We start from the raw sequence: 10798 nt of genomic DNA, 5'->3' as shown, positions 1-10798 counted from the left end.
GCAATGATGGAGGTAGTGGAGAAGGCAGTGATGAAGGTAGTGGAGAGGGCAATGATGGAGTTGATAGAGAGGGCAATGATAGAAGTGGTGTAGAGGGCAATGATTGGGGTAGTGGGGGAGAGGGCAATGATGGAGATGGTGGTGGTGAGGACAATAATGGAAAAGGTCGGAGAGAACAATAATTTGAGTGTTGGGGTGTGCAGAGGGCAATGATGAAGGTAGTGGGGAGAACAGTGATTGGTTTGGTGGAGAGGGCAATGATGGGGTTGGAAAGAGGAAGGGCAATGATGGGAATGGTGGAGAGGGTAATGATGGGGATGATGAAGAGGGCAATGATGGGGTGGTTGTAGAGAGGGCAATGATGGAGGTTGTGGAAAGGGCAATAATGGAGGTAGTGGAGAGGGCAATGATGACGCTGACAGAGAGGGCAATGATAGAAGTGGTGTAGAGGGCAATGATTGGGGTAGTGAGGGAGAGGACAATGATGGAGGTGGTGGTGAGGACAATTATGGGGGTGGCAAAAGAGAGGGCAATGATGGAGTTGGTGGGGGACAGGGTAATGATGGAGGAGGTGGGGGAGAGGGCAATGATGGAGGTGGTGGGGAGAGGGCAATGATGGAGGTGGTGGAAAAGGCAATGATTTAGGGGGTGGGGGAGAGGGCAAAGATGGGGTTGGTGGAAAGGGCAATAATGGGTGTGGTAGGGGAGAAGGCAATAATGGGGATGGGAAATAGGGCAATGATGGGGATGGTGGAGAAGGCAATGATTGGGATGGTGGAGGAAGCAACGATGGGGTGTGGTGGAGAGAGCAATGATGGGGTGGTCATAGAGAGGGCAATGATGGGGATGATGGAGAAGGCAATAATGGGGGTGGTGGGAGAGAAGGCAATAATGGAGGTGATGGAGAGGGCAATGATGGAGGTGGTGGGGAGAGGCAATGATGGGGTGGCAAGAGAGAGGGCAATGATGGGGATGGGAAAGAGGACAATGATGGGGATGGTGGAGAGGGAAATGATGGGGATGGTGAAGAAAGCAATGATAGGGTGGTGGTAGAGAGGGTAATGATGGAGGTGGTGGAGAGGGCAATGATGGAGGTAGTGGAGAGGGCAATGATGGAGTTGATAGAGAGGGCAATGATAGAAGTGGTGTAGCGGGCAATGATTGGGGTAGCGGGGGAGAGGCCAATGATAGAGGTGGTGGTGAAGACAATGATGGGGATGGATGAAGAGAACAATAATTGGGGTGTTGGAGAGGGCAATGATGGAGGTAGTGGGGGAGAACAGTGATTGAGGTGGTGGAGAGGGTAATTGTGGTGGTGGAGAGAGCAATGATTGGGGTGGTGGAGAGGGCAATGATGGATGTTGGAGACAGGACAATTATGCAATGAGGGGGAGGAGTATAATGCAGGATTTGGGGGATTGGCAAGTAAGGGGGACTTATAATGGACTTATGAGAGGGAGAGGGAGGAGGACATTAGATCTGGTTGTAAAATGAATTGGGTTGTGTAAGAGGGTGCTAAGCCACTGATAGCATCACTATGAATTGTGAGAAGGAGGAGGATGCTATCGGAGACTTAAAATTTATTGGGGAGTGGGAGGAGAGGGTAGGGTGCATACAAGGAACTGAAAGGTGGGAGATGACACTGTCAGGCACTTGTAATGAATTGGGAGGTGGTGGAGGATGCTCAGTACCAGATAACGTCTTCTCCAATCCCCAAATTCATTATGATACTATCAGGGGCTTATACTTACTTAATGTAAGGACACAGGACAGGGACTAAGGCTTTGTGCACATGTTCAGGATTTGCAGGAGAAAATTCTGCTGCATATCTTAATGTGTTGGCAGGAAAAATGATGCGTATAATACATTTATTTTTTTGCCAAGTTTTTTACATGCTTTGTTACTTATTTTCCCCACACATTGGAATGGGTGAAATAAGCTGCAAGAATTGACATTATGCAGATTTGAATCTGCTGCAAATCTACAAGAAAAAAATGTGCATTGTGTGCATGAGACTTCAAGGATTTGATCCACTTTGCTTGTGCTGTAAAACCTTGCATATTTTCGGTGTGCACATAGCCTGACAGTTAATTGGGGAGAGTCACAGAGACTGAATAGTATATATTATTGGGTGGCAGAGAAAATAGTTAATGGGGGGCACAGTGCTGCTTATCACTTGATATTTTTAAAGGTGGGGAGCATATCTGTTTTCAGGGGGTGACACAAATACAGTATGTATACAATGTGAGTGACCTTGTTATTTTCAGAGCTGCGATGATCGTCGTGACAAGACAAGTCATGGCTGGGTATGTCGACATGAAGGTCTAACCAGATGGAGAAGAAACAGCAGAAAATAGCTCTAATTAGGCGGGACATCAGCAGGAAGTTCCTAGATGTAAATAATATTCTGTATCTGTTCTGTATGACTTGGAGTAATAATGTTATCTGTAAAATCCCTTATTCTACATTCTCATATTTGTGTGAAATGTCCATGTACTTCCAGATTTTTTTATCAGACAGCACACAGACTCATAGAGTTTTATAGGTCCACTCACACATCTGTGAAAATCATGGATCTGACAATGAAATACATGAGGGTCAGAGAATGTTTTGTTCTGATACGATTTTTAGGATCAGAATAGGACATGCTCAATGCATCTGTAAAAGCTTGCAGCACACCGACACTGCACACGGATACAGAAATATGGCCATATTATGTATAGCACAGTCCTTTTGTAAATAGTATACTTGCTTATTATGTATAGCACAGTCCCTTAGTATGTAGTTTACTTGCTTATTATTTATAGCAGTACTTCAGTTTATAGTGTACTCACTTATTATGTATAATATAATATAATAATAATAAATTTTATTTTTATAGCGCCGACATATTCCGCAGCACTTTAGCGCCTTCCTTAGTTACCTACTTTCCTCTTTTATTATCCAAACCCCATCCCTTATTATGTACCGTCCTCTCTAGTTATACATGGTGCCATCACTTATTATATAGCTTTTTCTGCTGTTATGTACAGCACTGTCTCTTACATAGTATATTCTTTTTCTTTTTGTTAATTACAGCGCCCGCTTTGATTACATAGTCCCCTCTCTTGTTAGAATATAAAACGACTGCTGATGGAGCAGCCGGTGACCATCAGCTCCTTCATTAGAAAAGAAGCTTTCCCATGCTCCATCAGTAGTGTTGAGCATTCCGATACCGCAAATATCGGGTATCGTCCGATATTCGCGGTATTGGAATTCCGATACTGAGTTACGATACTTTTTGCATATCGAATACCGAAATCGGAAGTTGCCATAATGCTATGAGCCAGTTTGATTTGATTCAGCCAATGAGGAATCATCAGAAGTGTGGGCACATCCTGTTAAGCATGTAGGCATATTAACTAATGGCATGGCTGTGATTGGCTGCTGAAATGATGTCATGATGCACTATAAAAGCCGCCGCCGCCATTTTGGGTTCACTCTGCTGTGAATTCAGTTAGGGATAGGCTGCTGTTCAAGACTCTTAGGCTGGTTTCACACTTGCGTTTTTTTGCGCTGTATTTTAGCGCTAAAATATGCATGCGTTTTTTCCCCTATATTTTGCATGGGATGCGCTTATGTGCGCATACACATGCGTTTGTATGCGTTTTTCCGCGCATGCGGTTTTTTGTGGTGTGCGCGCGGGCGCACAAAATGCATCCTGTTGCATTTTTTGGGCGTCCGACTTGCCTCAAAAAAACGCATGCGCGCAATGCGTTTTTTTACAGCAAGACAACCATTATAAGTCTATGGGTGCGCATATGTGCGCATTGCCATGCTCATGTATGCGTTTTTTTTCGCATGCGTTATTTTGTTGACCATTAGTTAGACAATGGAATTTAGGGGTTTGGGTTAGAGTTAGGGTTAGTTAAGGGGGTTTAGGGTTAGGGTTAGGGTTTGGGTTAGGGTTAGTATGGTTTGGTTAAGGGTTAGGGTTTTGGGTTAGTTAGGGTTTGGGTAGGGTTTAGTTAAGGGTTAGGGTTAGTATGGTTTGGTTAAGGGTTAGGGTCAGGGTTAGGGTCAGGGTTAGGGTTAGGGTTTGGTTTGGTTAAGGGTTAGGGTTAGGGTCAGGGTTAGGGTTAGGGTTAGGGTTAGTAAAGTCATGGTTTGGGTTAGTGTGAGGGGCCAACTAATGTTGGAAAAAAACGCAAACGCGGTAAAAACGCACTAAAAACGCATACAAACGCATAAAAACGCTGCATTTTTTTCATGCATGCTCATAAAAATGCTTGAAAAAAACACAGCATTTGTATGCGTTTGTATGCGTTTTTTCCATGCGTTTTTTTGCGGGAAAAACGCGCTGCAAAAAAAAGCAAGTGTGAAAGTAGCCTGAGGGGGACAGTTAGAGATAGCGATTTGCTATATAATATTGTGCTTTACCTAGGCTACATTATCAACCACTGTAGCTTTATTTTGCCTTGCAGCACTGTTCACAGCTGTCTGCAAGGTCTGTGTGAGTGCAGCTCACGCTGTGTAGTGTGTTCTGCAGCCACCTCTGGTTGTAGGCTGCTCAGCGTGCGTCACTGCCTCATACATATTCATTTTTGTTTTATTGCTGCTCATTTTTCATTAATACTCCTATTAGTGTGCATCCATCCATATCCATCTACATTGGTTGCAAACACTGTATAGGAGTAGACAGCGGAGCCCTTCTGCAGTCTTTCAGTGCTAGTGCACAGTTCTCTGCACTGTTCACGGCTGTCTGTGAGGTCTCTGTGTGTTAGTGCAGCTCACGCAGTAGTGTGTTCTGGACCACCTCTGGTTGTAGTCCGCTCAGCGTGCATCACTGCCTCATACATTGTTCTTTTTTGCTGCAGTGGTGCTTATTTTTCCAGAATTTCTCCGATTAGTGTGCTTCCATCTATATCCAGCTAGATTGGTTGCAAACAATATATAGGAGTGGATAGAGGAGCCTTTTTTCTGGATTTTGCCCTGCAGCCCCAGCCAGATTAGTATTAGCCTATTTTTGGAGCCTCATCTATTGCATTGTAGGTTACCTTCCTGCATTGTAATAGCTCCAAAAAGTTTGTGATACTATCGCTTTCACATCTTTGGTCACATCCTTTTTGCTTTTTTTGAAAAAAAAACATGAAAATAAAGTTCACCAAACACTCCACTTGACAGTTGTGTAGGCCAAATTAGCTCATATTAAAGTGTAGTCCACACATTGTATAAAATTAGTGTTTCTTATACCTGTTAGCAGCTGTTCAGGAATAAGCACACTAAGCCCCCCTTTGTACTTTTCTTCCTATCTTTATCAATCTACCAAGATGAAGAAGGCAGGGAGTAAGGCACGTGGTCGTGGGTGTGGAGTTTCAGCAGGGAGAGGACGTGGGGATTCTGTGCCTGCTGCGGGCACCAGTGACTCAGCATCCCCCAGTTTTACCAGGGAACAGTCCTTTATGCGCAGCTTTGTAGGACCTCGCCCTACCCCACTGCTGCGGGATGAACAAATTGAAGCGGTTGTCGGATGGATGGCAGCTAATGCATCGACTTCAATTACTTCCATATCCTCTCAGGGCCAGAGCACTGAAGAGCAACCATCTGTCTCTTCACCACCTGCCAAATTGCCCAGGCAGTCAGAGAGCCCTGGACAGGAGCCATCTCTTCTTCTGTTCTCTGAATCTCTTGGCTTGGAAACGGGGGGCCAGCCAAGCAGCATTCTAGAATGTGAAGAAGAGGGAGTATGCAGTGATGCGCAACTACTTTGTCCCTCTGAATCTGAAGAGGCGGGTGGGCCAGTGCCTATGGTCAGGACACCTCAGTACGCATCAGATGATGAGACTCAGGTGCCACTTTCTGGTGCGCACTGTGCTGGCAAGACTACCCAGGAGAAGCAGGTGTTTGAAGAGGGGAGTGTAGATGATGAAGTCCTTGACCCATCATGGCGTGAGGAACAGGAAGGTGGTGGGAGCAGCTCTGAGGAAGAGATTCCCTGAATGGCCAAAACAGGAGGGAGAGGGAGGGGGCAGACTTGGTTGCCTGTAGCCTCCACTTCGGCACCCGTTAGGAGCATTCCTCTTCCAAAACAGGCGTTCCCAGGACTTGCAGTGCGTGGTCCTTTTTGACACAGTTGCAGATGACATTTGCTTTGTCAAATGCAAGCTGTGTAATCAGAAAGTGAAAAGAGGGAAAAGTGTCAGCAACCTCAATACCACAAATATGTGGAAACATGTGCGGACCAAGCACGTGGTGGAGTTACAAAGACACACTGAAGATGTCGGCCAACCTACAGCACCACCTACCACCTCTTCAGCTCGTGTTGTAGCCTCTTCCTCCAGCTCACACACAGCTGGTTCGGCTTCCTCACAGGATCGCCATGGAAGAACCTCTGGCACTGTTGTCCAGAGACCCAGTGACATTCCACCCACAGCACCACGTTACCTGTCATCCTCACACTCCCAGGCCACTCTACAGCCATCGGTAGCACAGGCATGGGAGAAAAGGTGGCCATACTCTGCAAACTTTCCACGAGCACAGGCTCTGAATGCTGGCATTGCAAAACTACTGGCTCTTGAAATGCTTTCATTCAGGCTGGTAGAGACTGACACCTTCCGTAACTTCATGGCATTGGCAGTCCCACAATACACCATGCCCAGCCGCTTTTATTTCAGCAGGCAAGCCGTCCCTGCCCTGCAAAAGCATGTGGAGGGAAAAATTAAACATGCGCTACTAAACGCTGTCAGTTGCAAGGTCCACCTGACCACTGATGTGTGGACCAGTAACCATGAACAGGGACGATACCTTTCCCTCACCTCCCATTGGGTCAATGTTGTGGAGACGGGTACAGATCTTGAGAGTGGCGCTGTACGTGTTCTGCCAACTACAAGGATTGCAGGAATCCAGTCTGTACACATTGACTCCTCCTCATACTCCAGTTCCTCAGAATCAGCGCTGCAGGAGCCGACACGGTCTACCTCCACATGGACCCGTGAACGTTTACCTGTTACAACCGATATGAGCACAGCCATGGTCAAATGTCAACAGGCCGTACTGAAATTAATTTCTTTGGGGAATCGAAGCCACACAGCGCAGGAGCTCTGTAATGCCATGAAGCAGAAGAGCGACGTGTGGTTTGTGCCAGCAAATCTCCAGCCAGGCTTGGTAGTGTGTGACAATGGCCGAAATCTGGTGGCAGCTATGGGCATAGGCAGCTTCACTCACATCCTATGTCTGGCACATGTGCTCAACTTGGTCGTGCATAGCTTTCTGAGGGACTATCCAGATCTTGATGCACTGCTGCACAAGGTCCGCATAGAGTGCGCTCACTTGCGGTGTTCCAGCATGGCAAGATCGCGCATTGCAGTTCTGCAGCGCCGATTCCGCCTTCCGGAACATCGCATCATATGTGACCTACCCACCAGGTGGAATTCAACGTTACATATGTTGGAGCGGTTGTGTGAGCAGCAGGCAGCAGTAATGGAGTACCAGCTGCATCAGGCACAAACAAGTCGCACTTCACCACCACTGAGTGGGCCTCTATGAAGGACATCTGCCACGTTTTGCGTGCCTTCGATGATTCCATGCGGATGGCAAGTGCAGATGATGCACTAGTCAGTATGACTGTCCCCCTTATCTGCCTGCTTCAAAAAACACTGCAAGCACTAAGGGAGGAGGTTTTGGAAGAGGTGGAGGTTGAAGAGTCACAAATGCCATCTGCTTCTGGACATTCTGCGCAACGTGGTTCTTCACAAAGGCCTAGGCAAGGGACACTTTGTGAGGAGGATGAGGAGGAGTCAATGGAGGAGGAAGACATCTCTCCAGAGGATGGAGGTACACAATGCTCTAGTAGTCAGTATGTAGAGCGAGGGTGGGGTGATGCTGAGCAGGCAGAGATGACGCCTCAAGCAGGGGACAATGCTTCTTGGCCAGTTGGGAGTCTGCAGCACATGGTTGATTTCATGCTGCAGTGCCTGAGAAACGACTGCTGCATCGCCCACATTCTCAACATGGATGATTATTGGGTGTACACCCTCCTAGATCATCGCTACCGGGACAACTTACAAAGCCTCATAACACCGTTGAACTGGGAGCGTAAAATGCGGGAGTACCAAGACACACTGGTGCATTCCATCATGTTCTCCATTCCTCCGAGAGCAGTGCTTCTAGTGCTTTACAAAACAGCTTTGTGCGTCGAGGCAGTGGTGGAAGCTCTGAACAAAGAGAGAGCAGAGGCAGCGCCTCAGCACAAGGCAAGACCAGTATGGCCCAAATGTGGCAAAGTTTTGCGTGCCCGCCACAAATGTCTACACCATCACAGATGGCTCCAGTCAGCAGGAGGCAACGTTTCCATCAGATGGTGACAGACTACATGTCTTGCCCTCTCAGTGTACTCCCAGATGGCTCTTCCCCCTTCAAGTTTTGTGTCTCTAAGCTGGATACATGGCCAGAGCTTAGCCAGTATGCATTGGAGGTGCTGGCTTGCCCTGCTGCTAGTGTATTATCGGAGCGCGTCTTTAGTGCCGCAGGTGGTGTACTAACAGCCCGTCGCACGCGACTATCCTCCAATAACGTTGACCGGCTTACTTTTCTGAAAATGAACAAGGCCTGGATCTCACCGGAATTTGCCAGTCCTCTTCCAAAATAAATAATTGGTTGGCAAGGGTATCCAGGTCTCCTGCTGTGTTCATGTTTCTACCACCTGAACTGTAATCCCTGGGCTCTAACACAACCAGTTGTTGCTCAGAAGAGCCGTCTGCACAGAGAAAAACACTAGCTCCTGTGTTAGTGGGGTTCAGTAACGCCAGCTGCTCCCCTGCTGTGTGTCCGGCAATATCTCCTGCTCCCTCCACATTCAAACTACATCAGATTTTAAACTTGCTCCAAGTAGGCCTCTGCCTACTCCATGATTGATCCTGTGCTCCAACACCGCCAGTTGTTGCTCAGAAGTGCCGTCTGCACAGAAAAAAAACACTAGCTCCTGTGTTAGTGGGGTTCAGTAACGCCAGCTGCTCCTCTGCTGTGTTTCTGGCAATGTCTCCTGCTCCCTCCACATTCAAACTACATCAGATATTAAACTTGCTCCAAGTAGGCCTCAGCCTACACCATGATTGATCCTGGGCTCATACACCGCCAGTTGTTGCGCGGAAGTGCCGTCTGCATAGAGAAAAACACTAGCTCCTGTGTTAGTGAGGTTCAGTAACGCCAGCTGCTCCCCTGCTGAGTTTCCGGCAATGTCTCCTGCTCCCTCCACATTCAAACTACATCGGATATTAAACTTGCTCCAAGTAGACCTCTGCCTACACTATGATTGATCCTGGGTTCCAACACCGCCAGTTGCTGCTCGGAAGTGCCGTCTGCACAGAGAAAAACACTAGCTCCTGTGTTAGTGGAGTTCAGTAACGCCAGCTGCTCCCCTGCTGTGTTTCCGGTAATGTCTCCTGCTCCCTCCACATTCAAACTACATCAGATATTAAACTTGCTCCAAGTAGGCTTTAGCCTACACCATGATTGATCCTGGGCTCCAACACCGCCAGTTGCTGCCCAGAAGTGCCGTCTGCAAAGAGAAAAACACTCGCTCCTGTGTTAGTGTGGTTCAGTAACGCCAGCTGCTCTCCTGCTGTGTGTCTGGCAATATCTCCTGCTCCCTCCACATTCAAACTACATCAGATTTTAAACTTGAGACCAGAATAAAAAACAAAAAAAATCACACAAGCGCTTACCAGCAAAAACAGGGGAAACTGCGTCCTCAGCTGCTGAGGTCAAGTAAGGGTCGGTGTCAGCCCAAACTGAATAGGATAACAAAAGTGTACAGATTGACCTGCACTATAGGACTGGAGAAAATAAACAATAATAAGTACCAAACAGAAAAACAACCCACTCTAAAGTGGTCATGAATAGAATAAGTACATGTATAAAGTTATGGCATATGCAGTAAATGTAACGTAACACTCACCAATTAGAGGCAGACCAATAGATATGGGGCAGATTAGTTGTTGTGACTGTTGCTCTGTAAGAGAGGTGAGAAGACACACGGCAAGTGTCTTACTCCAATCCGTTAAATGAGCCTTGCTTCTTGACAAGGCAAGTGGTAGCTTGTAAAAGCTGGAGGGAATGAGCACTTCTAAAAATAGTTTATAGCCAGATAAGTTTCAATGCAGTGGGGCTGTAATGAAGCCCGACACAGGAAGAAACTGTAGAGAGACGGATGCTGGCTAACACAGAGTGGGGGGAGGGCAGGAGATTGGAAGTGCAAGGGAAAAGCAGGGGAACACTCCGGCCGAAAGTGTCCCTGGATGCCTGCTTAGAAACTGCCGCCCAAAAGTACCTGAGCGTGTGATGTCACAGCCCGTACAGGGCAGCACAGTGATCAAAAAGCTAACGAACGCGTTTCAAAGGCCCAAGCTGCCTTCTTCATTCATGTTCACTTTAGAGTGGGTTGTTTTTCTGTTTGGTACTTATTATTGTTTATTTTCTCCAGTCCTATAGCGCAGGTCAATCTGTACACTACAGATTTTAAACTTGCTTCAAGTAGGCCTCAGCCTACTCCATGATTGATCCTGGGCTCCAAGACCACCAGTTGATGCTCGGAAGTGCCGTCTGCACAGAGAAAAACACTAGCTCCAGTGTTAGTGGGATTCAGTAATGCCAGCTGCTCTCCTGCCGTGTGTCCGGCAATATCTCCTGCTCCCTCCACATTCAAACTACATCAGATTTTAAACTTGCTTCAAGTAGGCCTCAGCCTGCACCATGATTGATCCTGGGCTCCAACACTGCCAGTTGTTGCTCAGAAGTGCCGTCTGCAAAGAATAAACACTAG

Source organism: Dendrobates tinctorius, unplaced genomic scaffold (genome assembly GCF_039654945.1).
Source record: "Dendrobates tinctorius isolate UK_male_01 unplaced genomic scaffold, ASM3965494v1 ptg000049l, whole genome shotgun sequence".
NCBI lineage: Eukaryota > Metazoa > Chordata > Amphibia > Anura > Dendrobatidae > Dendrobates > Dendrobates tinctorius.
Note: the sequence above shows the minus strand (reverse complement) of the source record.